Source organism: Manis javanica, chromosome X, assembly GCF_040802235.1.
Source record: "Manis javanica isolate MJ-LG chromosome X, MJ_LKY, whole genome shotgun sequence".
Lineage (NCBI taxonomy): Eukaryota > Metazoa > Chordata > Mammalia > Pholidota > Manidae > Manis > Manis javanica.
Genome location: NC_133174.1, coordinates 35,545,789 through 35,562,566, shown reverse-complemented (window position 1 = coordinate 35,562,566; position 16,778 = coordinate 35,545,789). Strand labels below are relative to the sequence as shown.

The following is a 16,778-nucleotide window of genomic DNA, read 5'->3' as shown; positions in this document are numbered from 1 at the left end:
TCAGATATCCAGGATTCCTGGGAAAGAGTCATCCCAAATGTGACCACCATATGGAAATATGTGAAATGACTACTGTTTTCCAGTCACATTCTTGTTCATGTTCTGGGTATTTACCCCAAATTCAATTAATCATTTTACCAGATAAAGATGTATCTTATGAGCTATTCAAACCTTTTCTTCCTTCATCTTTTCTCTAGACTCAGGGCACTTGGAGGGCAGGCTGGCCTAGCAGGACTTTCTTAAGTGTGATGACCACTTGAGCTTTAACAAATCATCATGTCTTGATGATAAAGGAGGAGGAGGAGAAGGACTTTGACTGGCTTCCACTTTCCATCATGAAGATCTGTTATTTATAGGCAGTTCTAAGTGTGCATAGGAAGTGATATGTGACTGGTCTGTAGCTCATGAATGGTTTTGATGCCAAAATCACAGAATTCAAGTAATGTTGCAGGGTGGGGATGAGAAAAGGAAAAAAAAAAACACACAACTGTGACCCTTTCCCGACTCTAAGACATGTCAAAGGAGGAACATATCTGGAATAATTCCTACAGACCCTCTCCCCACTCTTCTCCCTGACCACCTCTGAAATGTGTTTGGCAGACCTAGAAAAAGACATCTATTTTTCAAGTTCTTGTTCCAATGCATAAAAATACTGTTTGATATTCTATTCATTTTTATAAGATTTTGATGATATTTGCATTAACTCTCCAACCTGTTTTTATGAGTTTTCAATGGCTGAGAAGATTCTAGTATAGTCAACAAATTTCACAGTAAGGGCAGCAACTTTAGCTGAGGTTATAGGTTAAATTTTACATGTCTTGATCAATATTCAGCTGACAAAGACAGTACAGAAATCTTCTCTTTCCAATGAGTAGAAGATTTCAAGCCTCTTGTGTATATTTTTAAGTAACTAATATGTTTGAGGCTTATTTTTCCTTAGTAAAACCATGTTCCCAGCTCAGCGAGAGATTCTGGACCTAAACGAGAGTTTTTGAGAAAATCACAAGGTGAACTTCTTGGGTAAGAAAAGAGGAAAGCCAAGGATTTAATTGCTAATTGTACCTAATAACACAGAAGTCAGGTATGCCTGGGGTTCTAATGGATGTCCAAACCTGCTCACATTTTTTTCCCAAATCTAATAATAAGGTTGGAGCACTGATTTCCTAATATGGATGTTGTGGTTGCTGGCCTCTAAGGAGGGAACTGTGGGATACAGCTTGGAATTTAAATGGTTATGTCACCTCCCAATGCTAGTTCCTTCATTTTCTGCAGCTGGAGCCAACAACTTTGTACCATCTTTAGGATCTTAGCCTGAGCATCCCCTTGTTCCTCTCCTCCTCCCTAACTGTGCCCCAGAACAACTGATTTTCCTCCTGGCACATTTTTCACTGATGCAATGGATAACATTTGGGAGCCTCCGATGGAAGGACTTGAAAGAGTCATTAACTTCATTTTGCTTCATTTGTTTTCCAAGTCAGAGAATTCTAAAGAGAACTGCTGTGAAAAGTAAGAGCATCTTAATCGGCTGCCTTGAAGCTCAGCATTTCAGACATTACCGACAGGCTGTGCTCTCTCCCTTGAGGATGGACAGATCTGAAAATTCAACTGTTATCTAAGGTTGGAGTTTCCCCAGCCTGTGCCCATATCTATCTTCTCTCTCTTCCAATCTTCTGACTCGAAGCTTTGACTTTCCCTTTGCAGGGAATTGAAGATTTCAAGCCTCTCTTGTGAGTATTTCAAAGTAATCTTGTCTGCTTGATATTTACTTTTTCTTAGAAATGTTTAGCTTTAGTAGGAGTTAAAGAAGAGTCCACCTGCATAAGTAATATTTTACCATTTGCTTAATTAACTTATGATATCTTTTTCATTGGTTTCAAACACTGGTTACACCATTTAACAGCTGTGGATGTCCAGCAATTAACTTACTTCTCTTATTTATATAATAATAATAATAATAATACCTATCTCATACTATTATTGTGAGGATTAAATGGATTGATAACTTTAAAGTATTTTAAATGGTGACAGACATACAGTAAGCTATCAATAGGTATCATTTTATTTTTACTATTATTAATGAGACTGTTTTCAATTTCATGATTAAAGTTTTTGATATTATGGTTTTGATATTAACATAAACTACAGACATAAGCTGCCTACCTATATGAAAAACAAAATATGCACTAACATTTTAATTTGTGTTCTGAATTTTTTTTATACAAGTAAGATATAAGAAGAGTTCTCTAAAGCTAGATCTTAGGAAATGGGACCTGAGACACTTTTATTTATAAGAAAAAGATGATGAAAGATTACTTTGAAAAATTTACATGCAAAAAGGTTTAGTGTAATTACCAAATACTTAGGATTGCATGAGGTAAGAAAGAAAGCTATATAGGTTATTAACGTAGAGGTGTGTGTGTGTGTGTGTGTGTGTGTGTGTGTGTGTTAGGTAAGTGTTAGCTAAACACGGATGGGACAATAACAGTTCTCAGGCACTTTCATACTTGATCTTGTTCCACAACAACCCCCTGAGATCCTTGTTTATAGATAGAATCAAGGGCCTCAATAGGCTAAGTAGCTAAACACAAAACTTCTGAACCTGATTCATTACTCTGAAGTCCAGTGTTCTTTTTACTCTATGGTAATTGCTCCTGTACTAGGCAAAAGGGATAGAACAGATCAAGGTAGACCTGGTCCCTGCCCTCTTGAAGCTTTCAATTTAGCAAAGAAGACAAACTTTGAAAAAGTATTTAGCAGTATTTTTTTAAAAAAAGGAGAGCCTCTGGCTAGCTGAAGGCAGTGGTGGCTACCAAGCTACCAGTCTCCCACCATTATCTTCCCAACACAATACCAAGTGACAAGATGGGAAATACAAACTTACACAAAAATGAATTCCTCAGAATAACTGGAAGACACAGAATGCCAAAACTTCAAAGTTAGTGTAGGTGAAAAAAATTAAAATTGCCAAATCCCTGTGCAATCTTCCATGCTGCCATCTTAACTCACTCTCCAACCACAATGTGAAAGGAGAAAACATGTGGGGAGGACAAAGGAGGGAAGCCAGGGAAGGGACCCACAACTGATCAAAACCCTCATCAGAAAGACTACATCTGCCTTAGTCTGAATATTCTGAAGGAGCATCTGAATAGATCAGAGCATGGATTATAGAAAAGGAATGTAGAAGTACTTATGGTTTATGGAGGCAGGCATTGAAGCATAGCTTCTAAAAGAGAGAAAAAAAAAGTCAATGAAGAAGAGAGAGGCTCCAGTTGGCAAGTAGGTGAAAAGGAAAAGACGCTAAAGGGGGAAATATAGGGTCCTCCAGGACAGAAGAGAATCATAAAACCAGAGGACACATAGCCCTTCCAACCCTCACCAAAACAAACAAACAAATACATCAGTTCAAAGGGTCTGGAGTTTGCTATGTTGAGAGAAAGACATTACTAACTAGGAATCTTGGGAAATCCTCCAATGCCACAGAAAATGAACAAAACAAAAATCAGCAAATCTCCACATAGCTATTCTAAAAAATCAGAAAACAATATTTCACACATATGAGGGAATTTCACACATATGAGGAAAATTTCACACATAAGGAAAAGTTCCCATACACAAAACAACCATAAAACAGAAGAGAACTGTGAGAATTAAATATCATCAAACCTGTATTTGAGGATATGAAAAACCACTTTGTTAGAAATTTTAAAAACTAAGAAAAGAATAGTCCCAAACCAGGAATATACAGAAAGAGAGTTGGCTTAATTCAGGAAAGAATTAAAGAAAGGGAAAATTATCTTGGAAATAAAGAATCAATTATAAGATACCCAAGGGAGAATAACTTCAAATGAAATTTAATAAGGAGCATCAAAGAAAGACAAGAAAACACCCAAGATAATGAAAGGTGATTAAGAAGTAAAAGGGATCAGAGAGAAAGCAGTAAAGCTGAATGACTGAAAAAATAAGAACAATATTCTATCATCAGAGGCTACCTACCACAGTGAGTTAAACCCATCCACAACTTGATTTGAGCCTTATGGGAGATGTTGTGCTAGAGGCACTCAGCTAGCCATGCCAGGATTTCTGTCCCACAGAGACTGGAACTAAAAAACAATGTTTGTGGTTTTAAGCCACCAAATTTTGGGGAAATTTGCTATATACCAATAGGGAGAGAGTACAGATTTTTGTACTTGGAAATCTGGTACTACCATAACAAATAACGAAAATACGGGCATGACATTGAAACTGGGCAGCAAACTTTGGGGAGAGTGTTCATAAATGTTTAAAAGGCATTGAACACACTATCAAATTTTGGACTTTGAGGATGATACTAGTGAGGGCTCAAGACAAAGAGAGAAAAATGTTATTAGAAACTTGAAGAAAGGAGATTGTTGTGACACAGTGGCAGAATGTAGTTGTTGTCTGCAGTTACATGGAAAGTAGAAAATGTGCCTAATAAACAGGATGATCTAGCTAAGGCTATTTCTAAGCAAAATGTTGAAGGTGCCACCTGGTTGGTCTTGCTGTTTATAATAAAGTGTGAGAGGAGAGAAATAAATTGAGAGAAAGACTGTTTTAAAAAAAGGAGCCAGGACTTATGGTTTGGACAATCCTTAGCTCCACCAAATGGCAAACAATGTTAAAAATTAAGAAATGGCTTTTGAGCAAAAATCAAATCCAGGGTACTTCCAGGAAACCATTGTCTGGAAATTAAGAGTGTGACTGTAAAATTCCTTGTTAATACTTAAGAAATATCAAAGATTCTATTTAGATCTTTAGAGTTATATTCAGTCACACATAAAGCCCTTTAAAGAGATTAAGGATGTATCGCATAGATCCTTTTTTAAACAATTGAAGTATAGTTAATATACAATATTATATTGGTTTCAGGTAAACAACATAGTGATTCTACAATTTCATGTTATGAAATGCTCACCACAATAAGTGTAGTTACCAATTGTCATCATACAAAGATATTATATTATTGTCTATATTCCCAATGTTGTATTTTTCATCTCCATGACTTATTTACTTTATAATTGGGAGTTTGTCCCTATTTATCCACTTCACCTGTGTCACCCATCCCCCCCATCCCACCCCCTCCAGTGGCAACCATCAGTTCATATATGACTCAACACCAAATAACCAAATAATCTGATAAAAAATATTTTTAATTTTAAATAAGGCAGAGGATCTGAACAGTTTCCAAAGAAGAAAACAGATGGCCAACAGACACGTGAAAATATTTTCAACCACAGATCTTTTAAATCAAAACCTTAGGAGTGCTGTCCCATAGCCCACTTGGCAGGAACACAAGGTAAAGAAGGATTTATCTCAAAGAGATTTATAGGTGTGGATTTTCTCTAATGGAGTGAATCATAAGGAAATTTATAGAGTACCCATAGAGTTAATGAGAAAACTTTATCAGCAAAACCACAACCAAAATGTACCATAAAAGAGAGAGAAATTAAAATGAAAAGAGGCTCTTGGATTCCTAGAATTCTACTGGTAGGTAGTGGGCTGAGAAAAACCACTTATCTGCAAATGCTGACTCAGAAGATGAACCCCAAAGCCAAGCAAATGGAACCAAGTGCCCAAATATAATCAAGGAACAAGCAACATTTGCCTGGCTGGATTTTAGAATTTCTGTGGACCAGTGACTCCTTTGTGCTTCCTATTTTCCCCACTTATAAATAGGAATATGTACAGTGTTTATCCTGTGCCTGTCCCATTTGTAGCACAAGGGGAACTACATCCAAGAAGCTACACCTGTACATTATTTAGGTGGTGAGATTCTGTATTTTGAGCTGGTACTGTAATGGTTTATGAATTTTGAGGATCTTGATCAGGGTGAGTGTCTTTTGCATGTGGAGGGGAAGTGAATCACTGAGGGCCAGAGGCAAACTGTGGTAGGCAGCCTCTTAGATGATCCCAGAGTCCCCTGCTTCTTCCTGGCATTCAAGCCCCTGTGTAATTCCATTCCCTTAAGTATAGGCTAAATTTATGACTAGTTTCTAATGATTAGTATATGGCAAGAGTAAAGGAATATTACTTCCAAGATTAGGTTGCAAAAGCTGTGGCTTCTGTCTTACTCCCTATCACTTGTTCTGAGAGAAGCCAGCTGCCATGTTGTGAGCTGCCCTTAAGAGAGGTTCAAATGGCAAAGGAACTGAAACCTCCAGCCAACAGCCTCCAGGGACCCAAGGCCTGACAACAACTACAAGAGCCTGGAAGTGAATCCTTCCCTGGTTGAACCTTGAGATGACTGTAGCCTTGGCTAGCAACTTGATTGCAGCCTTGTGAGAGACCTTGAGACAGAGGATTCCAGCTAAGTGACTCCCTGATTCCTGACCCATAGAAACTATGCCATAGTAAATTTTTGTTATTTGAAGCTACAAAGTGGTGGAGTTATTTGTTTGTTTAGCCATAGTTAACTAACATGCTCATTTATTAAAAGAAAAATACTTTAAATTTTCTCACAAAACAAAATCCACCTATATACCACAGATATGAGACACATGCACAACTAAGTGATTCAGAAAGCCAGAAATGAAGGTCTAAGAAAGGTATATTAAGCAAATGGAAACAAAAAGGGAGCAGACATAAGAGATGCTGATGAATTAAGGGCAAAGTTTAATTTAACCCAAATGCATTAAACATGACAAAGAAGGATATTTTTTGTATGTGCTAATGGCGCTCATACAAAATGGTGATACAATGAATATGAACATTTATGCATTAAATTACACAGCAACCAAAACTCCAGGATATGCAAAGAAATATATGTAGACACACCCTAATAATAAAAGATGATGCTTTAATATTCTCAGTATAAGACAGATCAAAAGGATAAAAAATATATAAGGATATAGAATACCTAAGAAACATAATAAGGTAGATGTTATAAATGTATATAGGACTACACATCCTGATACACCTCTGCTTGGGCATCCATGACACAGTGACAACATTTGATCACATATTAGGTCATAAGGAAAACAGTAGTCTCCATTATGTAGAAATATTACAAATAACATATCTGATCACAATACACTAAAATAGGAAATTATTAACAACAACAACAACAAAAAAACCAAGCAAGAAAACAATACAAATTAGCTCTTCCACCTGGAAATGAAAAATCCTTCTATTAAACACACTGTGTTTCCCTCTGGAAACACACTGGAATTACAGAATATTCAAGAAAACAGATAATGAAATCAGTACATATCAGAATCTATGGGATACTTGAAAGCAGTGACCACCGGAAAATTCATAGGTTTAGAAAAAAACTAGGTAAAGAACAAAGTAAACCAAAAGAAAGCACAAGGAAAGAAAGTATAAATAAAAGCAGAGGTTGATAAGTGGAAACAATGGTCCTAAAAGGGGATTGAGAATTGAGAGCAATTAATAAATCAAAATCATGCTTTTTAAAGAAAAATAATAAAACAGACACATCACTAGCTAACTTGTTCAAAAACAAAAAAAGATATAAATATATAAAATAAGAAATGTCAAGAAGCAAATAACCATTGAAATAGAAGAAATGTTTTAAAAAATCATGAGACTACTTTGAAGATTTCAACAGAGATAAATTTGAAAATCTAGATCAAATGGATAATTTCCTAGGAAATACATGTTACCAAAATTTACTCTGATAGAGTTAAAAAGACCAATTTCCATTAAAGAAATAGAGAAAATCATTGTAGGGAAAATGGAAATTCCATGGCCAGGATTCTCACCTGATCCTAATCTCACCCATTGTAGATGTGTGATGAGGTAACACTTAGCCTGTTGCACAGATGCATACTTGCATACCCATTGGCAATAAGCTATTTAAAGCTGGTATTGTTTTAAGAAGAGTTCTGCCTACTAGGTACTAAGGAAAGAGGAAAGTGGGAAAGCAGAGCCTAGAGAATCAAGTAGGAGGGAATGGAGACTGAGGAGCCATGAGTGGAGGCAGGGCATGGGGAGCAGAGCCTAGAGCAGAGGCAGTGCCTAGGCAGAGGCTGGAGTGGGGGCCAGAGATGGAGACAGGCTTGCTGCTTGTAGATAGCCAGGTGACTGCCGTGAGAATAAAGTTTGGTATGAGCCCTATTTTTACCCCCAATGTTCCCTTGTTGTTATTCACTCTCACTGAATTCATAGTGAACTTGCCCAGAGATGGAAACACTCTCTGCCTGGAGCTACAATCATTAAGGAATAACCACATGAAAAAGAGCAAAACCTAGATTTTTTTCCCAGGGAGATTCTATCAGACCCTAAGAAAGAAGGTAATTCCAGTGCTCTCTATATTGTTTCAGAGCATTGAGAATACAGAAAAATGTTGAAAAGGAAGAAATTTCCTCTGTCTCTCTAGGATCTTTTAGCTGTTCTAAGAATCAAACTGACATGAGACAGATTAATAGGAGGAAAAAACAAATTTAAGTATGTAGGTGTGGGGAATCTATAGACATAGATTCCAAAGACAGTTAGGGAGAATGAGGTATGTATGTCATCCTGAACCAAGGAGAAGGGGATGGGGTCTGAGACTTTAAAAGAAAAGGGAAGCAATTCACAAGAATATGAAAGAGTAAATGTTTAGTACTGGGCAACAGAGAAACAATAGCACATAGAGAGAAATTTAACAGACTTTGCCACATTCCTCCCTGTCTACCACCCCTAGGTTATATTATGATGTAGTTATCTATGATGATGGCTCCCTTCCTGGAGCAAGTCCTCTGAATTCTTTTATGCAGTTGGGGGGTGAGAGGTCAAAGTTCTGAGTTATTTGGGCCTTGATTGTTTTCAACTCTGAAATGGGTTGCATGTCACAAAGGCACATATTGGGGTGGCCTACTCTTGACCCTTAAAAAAACTTCCTTATTCCATTCATAATACAAAATCTGATAAAGACAGTACAAGAATAAAAATTACAGGCCAGTGTCACTCAAGAATACAAATACAAAAAAAGAAACAGATATATGTACTAATGGACAAAACTCATCTTTAAAGTAAGAAAATAATATACCATGACTGAGTAGGATTCATACCAAGAATATGGGTCAATATTAAGAAACCCATTAGAATTATATACCAGATTAATGTATTAACCAAAAAATGATAAAGAAAACCTGTATGATTATCTCTACAGAAGCTGAAAAAGCCATTGACAAAATTTGACAATGATTCATGATAAAATCTCTCAATAAAATAAGAATTAAAGGATACTCTTAACTAAGGTATATATAGCTGTAAATCTGGGGAAGGGAAATCCTGGGGCAAAATGTCTCTGAACCCGAAATCAGTCAAAGGGAGAAATAAAGTTTAAAACCTGTTTGTTGCTTACAAGCAGTTGTCCCGTGGCTCCCTCCTGTTGGGGCAGAAGTGAGTGAATACTCTCCCAACCTCTCTGCTCCAGATAAGCGCTTGCTCGCCTTGTAATTTCCCCATTGATATGGATGGATATGGACTACTTCTCTGCACCCCTTGGAAACACCTGTTGATTTGGAGATGCATTAAAGCCAAGTGAGAGATTCTGTAAATACTGCAATTTTACCCATAATAACTTAGCTCTAAAACCAATCTTATTTAATGGAAAAACACTAGATGCATTCCTACTCATATCAAAGTGTAGGGGCCAAGGACAGGCCACCCTAAGATCGGCCACTTTGGCAGACAGATGATATCAGAGCTGAAAATAATCAAGGCCCAAAAGACACAGAAAGAAACTTTGACCTTTTCTCCCACTGTAAGGCTGGAGGCTCCAGGGGAAGGGGTGAGCCTGCTGGACAAGCTCAGGCCTCACCAGACAAGGAGAAGAGACCAACAGGTTCCAGTCTAACAACATTCCAGAGTCTGATTGGACAATATTCCTAACTAGAGCCCTTCCCCCAAGCTAGAAGAGTAGTGGTAACTTTTCAGTACCTGGCTAAAGGCCAGTGAGAGACCCTCACATACCCTAGGTGAGCCAATCCCCATGCCACTGTATACCTTTGCTCTCTCTCCCCCTACCTTCTTTAAAAATTCTCTGCCTGCCCTACTGAGCATGACTTCCCCTGCCTGTGATGGCCAGACCGGGGAACATCACCCGGGAATTGCGCTCAAATAAACTGCCTGGCCCTTTGTTGCCTCTTTTCACCTGCTTATTTCGGTTAGAATTTATCTTACACCCACAACTGCATGAAAAGAATTTAGATGGAGGAACTACTCCAAGAAGAGAGTTATCACCATAGATAACTACATTATCATGTAAATTAGGTGTGGTAGACAAGGAGGAATGTGACAAGATCTGTTAAAATTCCTCTCTCTGTCCTACTGTTTCCATGAGACCCATCAAGCATTTGTTCACCAAACATTTATTCTTTCATCTTTCTATGAATGGCTTCCCTTTTCCTTTAAAATTCCAGACCCCTACCCTCTTCTCCTTACTTTATGATGTCATATATACCTCATTGTCCCTGACTGTCTTTGAAATCTATGTGTATGGATAGCTGTATGTACATAATAAAGCTTTGCGTTTTTTCCCCTCTTTATCTGTCTCATGTCAATTTGATTGTTGGACCACGTAGAAGAACCTCAAAGGGTAGAGGAAAATTCTTCCTCCCCAACAAAGCAAGGCAGACATGTTACTGAAGATGGGCTCTTGGCTTCATTGTGAGAAAGAATTCAAAGATGGACACAAAAGCAGTTGAGTTTTAGGAGTTTATTGGAAAATAAGAGTTTAAAGAAAAATGAAAGTATGTGCTCAACTTTCGTGAAAGTTGAGTGCGGACAGACCCCAGAGGGAGTTGCCTCAAGGAAACCATAGGGAGCTTTTTCATGTAAAGGAAGATGAATATTCACTAAGTCAAGGTAGGTTTCAAAGGGAACAGGAGGAGTCTTCTCAGAGTTTGGGCTTGCTCCACCCACACACCAGGTGGGTGAGTTTTTGGCTGTATTTGGTTCCCATTGAAAATGTTGTGGTAGTCGTCCCAGAAAAGGAGGTCAGCACTGAAATGCTAATGTCATTTAATGTAATGACACTTATAATAGGAGTATAATGGGCTTTGGGGTGAAATTTGGGTCAGTGTCTCCTCTATGTTGGAATCAGCTGGTTTTGACTGGTCTGTTATCTACATGCTCACTCCCCACATCCCTCAAGAACAGCTTAGGTGGAATGTGTAGAATGTAAACAACCAGCCTAATGTAAACAACAGCCTAAATCCCCACCCCTCCTTCCCTGCTCCTGTCTGGCTATCTACCTACTATAACAAACAGAGATCCTGAGAGAGAAAACAGTTTCCCACTGCTTCTTTACCACTTTGTAATTCAAAACTGTAAACTGGAATAAAAGTTCTCTCACCAGTACCTCTCCTATTTAGGGCCCAAGTAAACCACAGTTAGAGATACTGTCCACAGGCTCTGCAGTGGATATTAATAACAGAGTGGCTCTTAAAGTCTGTGCTTGTCAAAGCAGTCACAGAGGCCATTTTGACAGCCATTGTGTGTTGAAGGGAAAAGGAGGAGGAAGGGAGGAATGAAGGGTGGGCGAAGGAGGAAGTGAATGAGAGCTAGCAGTGAGAACATCTGGCTACCAGGGTCAAAATGATGGGACTAAGACACGGGACAGTGATAAGCAATTATGTCAGGTCACTTCACTCCAGTGAAAAAAACTACTGTTAGCTCAGCTAACTGGATTTTCACACAGTCTAGCAAGGTCCACTTACCTTTTGAAAGCCTCTCACAGCAACAAACAAGCTGTCTGCAAACAGAATATATGCTGATTCCTCTGCCAAGCAGTGTTGCCTAAGGCAAATCCTCATGAGTTTGGAAGAGTTGCTGGACTTGATAACATTTCCCCTACTTGTTTCCTTCTTCCCATTCCCAAAGGTAGAATTGTAGCATTGAAGGTAGGAAGTCAATTAAATCATGTGTCCCAATATTCTATCATGGAAAAGAAAAATGGCACTGTTTGAAGCGCACAGGCTAGGCTGTGAAATGGAGAAGGGGAGTATGGCGATGAGCAGTCACTGAAGCAGTACAAATCCTGATCATTTACCTCTCAATGAGAGGGTAGCTGGGTCTCCTAAGGTCTCCCATGCATCTGAACATGCAACTCCCGAAACTCAGGCTATCTTATTGTTCATTTGCTCTCTCCTTTGTACACATGACAACCCTATGACATAAATTCCCCACGTCTGCTTAGTCATGTTTTGGTGTCTCCTTTAGGATCAAAGCCCATCTGTTGGAGTTGGGTAGAAGTTTTTCTGATTGTGCTTCTAAGGAGCTTATTCACGATTCTCCAACATGGGCTAGAGCAGAGGCAAGAGGACACTCAGGGCTTTGACCCAGCCTACCCTCTCTTCTCTTCAACCAGGGTACTGTGTGTTGACTTATACATTTTGGATTTCAGGCTTACTTTCATGTGAAGAAACATTTCCATTTTCCTCTATGCCCACTTGTCTACTGAGTGAGGATTTGTTGCGAACATATATCTTGGAACAGAATTGCTGGATTACATACAGGGTTAAATGTATATGTAACTTGAGTATTGCCAGGTCAGTTTCCGGAGTGGTGACACAATACACACATTCGACAGCCATACACGAAGGTTGCTATATTCCCACCACCCTGCCACATCCAACTTTCTAAATGATGCCAGCCAATAGGCATAAGTAATATCTCATGGTGGTTTTAATTTGCATTTCTCTGATTACCTATGATTTTGAACTTCTCTTCATTTACTTATAAGATTTTAAGATTTCCTGTTCTGTATGTTATTTGCTTATATGGTTTCAAAACACATTTATGTCATTTTCTGGTTGTTTTACACTCCTCTACCACTGGAAGCTCTCAGGTTTTCAGCATTGTCAACATTCCCTCCTATGTGTAATCTATGATAATTTTAGCTACAGTGTACCTCACTGAACAGAAATAGTTAATTTTGAGGTAAATTCATCAGTGTTTGCTCCATGGTATGTGCTTCTGAGGGTTTTGTTTCTTCTATCTACCCACCCACCAGTGATGAAGATATTCTATATTGTTTTTAATCAACTTGATAGTTTTACTTTCACTTTTACATCATTACTGATTGTAAGGTAATATTCTGAAGAAAGAGAGGAGTATATTCTGTTGACAAAGTCAGATCATGTCATTTCTCTGTTTAAAGCCTGGCAATGGCTCCCCACTTTGGAGTAAGAGTTGAAGTCTACTCTATGGTTTAAAAGGTCCTTTGTGGTCACTACTCTCCTCTTACCAATCTGAGGATGCCTCCTACTTCTCTCCCATATACCCATTGTGCTCCAGCCACCTTGGCCTCCTGTATAATCCTCAAATATATCAGGTGCATGCATGCTCTAGACTGTTCTGTATTTCGTACTTCTAGAATGTTCTTCTTGTATGTACCTGCATAGAAAACCTCTTCATCCCTTCAAGTATTCACTCAAAAGTCAACCTCTCAGTGCACTGCCCATCCCCACCACTCCTACTGTCTTGTCCTAACTTACATTTTTCTGTTTCTCCCCAACACTCATCCTTTCCTAGCATAACTTTCTATTGATTATGTATTTATTGTGTGTATACTTTATTATCTATTTTCTGCCACTAGGATGTGAGCTCCAGGGCATCAGGGGGCTTTATTTTTGACCCAGCTCTAACACAGGGCCTAGATCACTCCATGTCTGGCCCCATGAAGCTCTTTGTCATCATTTGCTGAATGACAACTGGTGTGACTTCTTCCCAGTGAATGGTGAGGGTAGCAGTGGCTCCCATTTCGTCTCCCCAGAAAGATTTCTAGTGTTAGCTTCCAGCAGCATGGCCAGTGCTGTGCTGCACAGAGTGTCATTTGAGGCATCCTACTTGACTGCAGGGCTACCAAGCCCTATCTGGATTTTCTGAAAGCTATACAATATCCTTTATCACAAATTCCTTGCTTTAATGAGACCTTGTTGGTGTAGTGCATAGCACTTATTAAGGGGTACAAATATATACCTCAAATTAGTTAGAAAGAAAATGTCATTTTACACAGGTTTCTTCAAAAACTTATGTAATTCATTGAACTGAAAATGCAAAATGGTCCAGTTTCCCCCAAAGTGGACACTGTCTTGGAGTTGTGTGGTAGATTGTCAAAGATGCTCACAACACATCCTCTCATGCTCTTTTGCACTATAAATATTCCACTCCTCCTATCAAGAGTTGGAGTCTTTTCCCCTCCCCTTGAATCTGGACTGACCTTGTGACTTCCTTTGACTGACAGATGCAGTGGAAGGGACGCCGTGCAGTTGCAGGCTTGGGCCTTAAGAAAATCTGGAAGCTTCACGATTATGCTCTCAGAATGTTGCAATGAGACTATCACACGAAGAAACTGATCTGTTCTATTGGAGGAGGACAACTGACTACCAGACATGAGTGGGGACCCTTGCAGCCCAGCCAGTGCTCCAGCTGACAACAGTTGTTTGAGTGAGCTCAGGCAAAACCAGCAGTGGGATTGCCCTGCAAACCCAGAGAATGGTGAGAAATAATATTTCATTGTTACTTAAAATCGCCAAGTTTAGGGGTGGTTTGTTATTAAAGGAGTTAAAGATAGGCCACCCCAAAATATGCTGCTTTGGTGTAAGGATTATTTGGAGCTGAAGACAATTAAGAACCAACAGATTCTAAGGCAGAAAGAAGCCTTCTCAGAGCTTCTGAGCTTTCTTTAGCTACCTAAGAGCAGAGCCTCCCAAAAGAACTCAATTGTCACAATTGCCTCCCCAGGAATAGGAGACAGGAGTCTGTACCATACCCAAAGAGACACTGTCACAGGACTAACCATATCTCCCATTTATTCTCCTAATGGCCCATTTATCTTTCTAAAAAGTCATTTGTTTTCCCCATGTGCCCTTTCTCCCTCAACCTATCACCTACTAAGATGATATAAAGCCCCAATTCTAACCTTCTCTTGGAGTTACTCATCACTGAGTTCTCCTGCATGTACAAAACACTGCACATGAAATAAACTTTTTTTCCTCTTGCTAATATGTCTTATGTTAGTTTAACTCACAGTCCCCCAGATACTGGTCCTGTGAGAGTAGAGGAAAAGGTTTCTCCTCCCCTACATTATGCAGCAATAGATAAATGACATAAGCAGAAAGACTACTTACCAGAGCCAGAGCCAGTGTATCTTTTTTTTTCCCAGTATTTTTGAGACAAACAGATATAAGTTGTCCCTGGTGAGCTGAGTCATATGGTGTTCATTGGGCAGAACCAGCTGAAATCCCATAAACATAACAACAGTGATATAATTCTCATTCACTGGGAATAAATTGTCTATTTTATTATCTACATTTTGAACCCTTTAAAATGCCTCCCAAGAAGATATCTGGTTGAGGAAAAAAATCACAAAAGAAAAATTAACAGAGAGCACAACCTAAAAAATAATGGAGTGATTTTCTTAACATAAATGCCAGGAAAATAGAATATTTAAGTATTGAACAAGACATTTTAAATTAAACCTTGAGGAGGTAACATTTGAGCATAGACTTGAAGGCAGGGAGAAAGTTTAGACACAGTTATCTGGGAGAAGGGCATACCAGATGGAGGGGGTTAGCCAATGCAGAGGCCCCAGTGCATGAATGCATCTGTCATATCCTTAGTGTGATTGGCATGTGATATCCATTTATGGCAAGAACAGTACAGAATAACAATTGAAAATAAGGTAAAAAGTTAACTTAATACATTTAATAAATCCCTTCTTTTAAATATAAAAAAGGGATAAAATTTTGACTGAGAGAAAAACAGCTTCTCTCTCATTTCTAATAAACAAATGTTAAGTATTCAAAGGACTTCAGCTTAAGTGTTTGTTAGCCCAGAATCTGGTTCTAATCTGTGTTTTTAACTTTAATCTTTACCCCCATGACCAGCCTGGTCCCTGGGAGTCTAGCCCACATCTCTTGCTGTAAGCCCTGCAGGTTTGGAAACAGATAAAACTAGTCAACATTACAGGCAACTGGAATGTCAAATATCAACTTATTTTGATATATATAGGATTCAAGGGCTGTTGCTGCATATCCTGATAAAAAGGCCCAGAGTATAACATTACCTTTCTAAGAAATGATATTTAAATTCTGTTGTAAAACTCTAAGCATGACTCCTCTTGTTCACAACTAGACACATATTTAGGTCATTTTAAGAGTTTTCTTGTCTAAAATTCAATGAAGGTTTTAGTATGCCTAAAAAAACCTATGTAATGGCTTTTCAAAAGAAATTACCTTAGATGATTTCATGATATGAAAATACATACTACACTGAAAATTTCAGATACAGATAAGCAAAAATAAGCCAAGTGCAATTCTGTTCTGAGCAATAATTAGTTTGCATTTTATATTATTCCATCCTTGAGCATATCCTTATACATAAATATATGATAAAATGGGCTCACACTCTGTGCACTATTTTATAATTCATTGTCTTACCTCATTGATATATCATGAAATTCCATTCTTGTCAATAAGCACATGCCTTTATTATAATTTTTAATGGCTACACACTAGTCCTTCATTTAACCAAACCCTACTGTTGAATATTAAGTTTGATTCTGTCAGTACAGAATGGTTATCATAAGGTTATTTCTACATTTATATCCATGACCATTTTCCAAAGATCAACTTCTGGAAATGGTGTAGGAGGACAAATATTATTCACATGCACTATGACACATTGTATTGCAGAGTCCATTTTACAATGCCACCAGAATTCTTTTTAATCATTTAGAATTAAAATTGTTTTTAGAATTTATAAATCTTAGAATTCTTTTTAATCACTGCTAACCAAATAGGGAAAAA

The 16,778-nt window shown here is 38.3% G+C and overlaps 1 long non-coding RNA gene across 1 annotated transcript in view; it reads left to right on the top strand.

Annotated features, from left to right (window-relative positions):
- Positions 1-1,426: 1,426 nt before the first annotated feature.
- LOC140847522 (uncharacterized) overlaps positions 1,427-16,778 on the top strand; it is a 57,782-nt gene continuing 42,430 nt past the window's right edge. The window contains exons 1-2 of the long non-coding RNA XR_012127569.1: positions 1,427-1,727; positions 14,213-14,466. This is a non-coding gene — a long non-coding RNA (uncharacterized lncRNA). The remainder of the gene's footprint in view (positions 1,728-14,212; positions 14,467-16,778) is intronic.